The 3790-nt window shown below is 40.2% G+C and overlaps 1 long non-coding RNA gene across 1 annotated transcript; it reads right to left on the reverse strand.

The window, feature by feature from the left end:
* Positions 1–1589: 1589 nt before the first annotated feature.
* On the reverse strand, positions 1590–3482 carry LOC140224362 (uncharacterized). Its single transcript, XR_011899655.1, has 3 exons — positions 3080–3482; positions 2403–2546; positions 1590–1823 (listed from the first exon to the last, which is right to left on the reverse strand). It is a non-coding gene; the product is annotated as an uncharacterized lncRNA (long non-coding RNA).
* Between the last annotated feature and the right edge of the window lie 308 nt (positions 3483–3790).

Consider the following 3790-nt stretch of genomic DNA (forward strand, 5'->3'; position numbering starts at 1 on the left):
ACATTTTCTCGAATCCCGGAACTCATTTTCGCCAAAATTTCCAGGTAGGCGGTATTGTTTCTTAGTCCTCGATATGCGTCCTCTTAAAATACATATTTTTTTAAAAACTTCCTCAAATAGTCGGAATTATTTCGACGATTCCCGCAACCCTTTCGATTCTCAGCGGTCCGACAACACGGCGCGGTGGTATCAACACGAGTTTCGCCTTTCTTTTGCCTCATTTCTTCCTGACATGTCGTGATCCACTTTCGCCGGGCGACTCATATCCTCCCCCTCCCCCCACCCCCCGCCCCGGCGGCGCCCCCCACGGACGGCTTCTCACCTCTCGCGCCGCCCTCTCGTTGCACCGTAATTACCGGAGCATTGTGGTACTTATTTCGAAATTCGCGCGTCATTATGCAAAGAGAAGAAATTAAGGGAATTCAGCTTCATCAGCCGAGAGCCCGGGAATTCGCCCTCGCACCTCATCATCCCCGGGTCCCGGGTCCATTACAGCCGAGCGATTTTCATCCTTTTCGCCGCCCTCCAAAACCCGCTCCTCCGAGGTTTTTCCCCCTTTTTTCTCCTTTTTTTTCCCAGCCTCGCGCCCGATTGAGACGTGGACGCGCCAAGAGCGAGGCTTCGCAACAAACGCCTAATTTAGTAATAAACTAACCGACGCGCAACGTTGCCTTTATGGACCAGAGGGCGAGGCGAGATATGAAACACCGAAACATACGGTTTCTCATTAAAATGGACCACTAGACAAGGTACAGGTTTCAGCATTCTGATACATGTTTCTAAACCAAAATTTCACGTAAAATGAGACGCGCACAGCAAAAATTACCGAAATCAACTCCTTACGAAGATATTTTAATGATTCTTGATGCGTGAATTCAAACCACCCGCTCATGAAAACTCAATCCTCTACGTGATTCACATCGCGCGCTAAACGTTTATCATTATAGTCTCAGCGATATAAAAATCTGAAAACCTCAATCTTGACGGTTTGGCTCAGCTATATCAAATTTCTTGTAGTTTGAACAACATCCCAAGAGAAAATATTACCTCACAGCAAGCTCGCAGCATATTTTGGACCTCGGTTAGGTGATGACCTTGCCAAGACCTCGCAGTGAGGGAGTCGGTAAGGCATGGACCTTGTCGCGAGGTACTGACAGCTCACGGCAAGGACCTTGCCTCGCGGATAGGTGGGAGACCTCGCAGATAGGTGAGAGGACCTCGCGGATAGGTGAGAGGACCTCGCAGTTAGGTTGGCTCCTATCCACTGGGTGAGAGTCCTCACAGTAGGTATATTAGCCAGCAGGTAACTTGAACACAGAGGTAAACCCAGGTTCAGAGCCTCATTAAAAAATTAAGGATCAATTGCAGCATCTAATATATACTGATAAAAATGTTAAGAAAGTTTTTGAATTTGAAAGAAAAATTGTGTTTAATTCAAAAGCACATTCCTTGGCTCAAAACAATTTGGGTGAGTGAACTGAAATTGTTCTGCAAACCAAAAAAGTGCCTTCAAATTAAATACAATTTTGTATTCATATTTTTTTTTTTTTTTTTTTTTTTTTTTTTTTTTTTTTTAGAAAAGAAAACAAGAGAAATCTACCATTCAAAACTTTTTTAACTTTTTTTTTTCCCGTGAATCCTCTCACAAATGTACTTATCTATTTCAGCATGCCAAAAAATAAGAATAATCTGTACCTTCTTTGCACATGGTCTTCCAAAATATTCCACACTATGAGGCATTCTTCACTCCGTGCAAGAATAGACAAATTCCAAGAATTCAAGGATCAGGTAGTGATTTTTAGAAGAATTGCATCGTCACTGGCCTAAAAAATTAAAAAAATAATCATCATTCACCAAGGTCACACTCACAATGAATTGTAAAAATTTCTGAATTTTGATAGTTATAAGTGAATATTTCAAGTTAAACTGACCGATTCTTTTCATTAATTTTAAGCGAGAGCTTTTCCTTCAGCATATCAATCGCACATAATGTGCTGTTCCTTCTCCTTCAAGCAGGAAAATACTCATTGGAGGGAGGAATTTTCTTCAAATTTACAATGTCTAATTACTCTAGAACTGTACTCTTTGCATCAACTTTACAGTGAAGGTAAATGGGCATTTTAAAAGCCCAAATTTTGCATGTCAGCCCTTGCAGTTAAGTCAGTAAGTAAACGCATTTTCCTTACTGCTTCTTGATTATGGTCTCATGATGCAGAACTTTTCAAAGTACTATCCATGAAAATTCAGAGGACAACCAGGTAGTGACCACATACTTTTTCATTTGTTTACATTTTTTCATTTATATTCTTATTTAAATTCAGTGGATAAAATTAAAACATAAATTACAACTGGAAACCAAGAGGAATGTAAAAAAAATTAAAAATGTTAATCACCTTACTTACTCTGTTCCTTTCTTTTCATGTTGACTCCTATTTTTTTCATGCAACCTTGGCAGGGAACAGCAGGAAGGGGTTGCATATTTGGCCTGATCATCGCTAGAGCTTCGGAGGTTCCTAACAAATCCTTCAACTTCTGCAGTTCAGTGTCTGGAATCAACATATCAAAGTAAACAAGTGATCCTCTAGATAAATGAAAAGTTTCCTATTTTTTCCATATTTTAAGACACATGTCAATTGCATATTCAGTCAAGTGAGTGTGAGGAAAAACAGCTGAAAATCTTCATCCCCCAGACTGAAAAGACGCGGCCACTTACTTTCTACGAGCAGGTCTAGGCTGAGAGAAATTTCACGGTGCCTCACACAAATTGTGCAGTTAAATTTAGTTTTGCCATGAAATTTATCCTCACAAGCAGAGGCTATTTGCAGTAGGTAATTATTCCGAAACTATACAGAGACAACTATCTGCTCGACATGGCTATCAATGCCCTGATAAATCAGAGACTGTAGATGCATACTCAATTAAAATTCATAACTGCACACAATCCCTCCATGAGAAAGGAGTTTGTAGGTAGAAACAGCAGGGTGAGGGTGAGCTATCCTTAATTCTCCTGGAGAAAAATCCTCCCTACTTATTTTGAAATTGTCATGCCTCAAGGAGAAAAATTCTATTAGGTACTTACAGTGCACACCTGTTGTTAGTCCGAAAATGATTCCTCCTCTATCTCTTCACACATTCCAAAAGGACACAGATTAAATTCAAATTCCAAAGTAGATTTCCACAGGTTTTCATCTAATAATCACTGATAAACTAAGTTAGTGGAAAATAAGTAATGCTGCTGCATAACTACTTGCTCACAGCATGCTTCGCCTTATCACACATTTGAAATGAACACAGATTCTATTCCAAGGACTGAAGCGAAAAAATAATATGACTTGCAGAACTTAGTCGTAAAGTGATTCCTGCATGGTATTTTTACACATTTCAAAAGAATACAGCTTAATTTCTGATTCCAACGTATATTTTTGCATGTTTTCACTCTAGCTTCACTGTTGATTGTAAACAAACGAACTGCAGACCACACTGCGTCATAGGTTATGTTATGGTACACGAGTAGAGCTTTGATTGGAATGTTGCCAGATGGTGAGTAAAATATATCAAAAAAATAACTGGTGGCCCGCTATTAAAAGCAGTCTGCTTTCTATTATTCCCAAGGAATTTGTTGGTGAGGCAACGCCGCGGCAAGGGACTGTGGCAACTGTGGCACTGCTCTCGTCTCAGCTGATTAAATGCATTGATGCCGATTTCACTCGCTTAATATGGATTTGAGTCTTTGATGCAGTTTGCAGTTACACTGGGTAACGGTAGAGTCCCTTTATGTTACGACAACTCG

Source organism: Bemisia tabaci, chromosome 4, assembly GCF_918797505.1.
Source record: "Bemisia tabaci chromosome 4, PGI_BMITA_v3".
Taxonomy (NCBI): Eukaryota; Metazoa; Arthropoda; class Insecta; order Hemiptera; family Aleyrodidae; genus Bemisia; species Bemisia tabaci.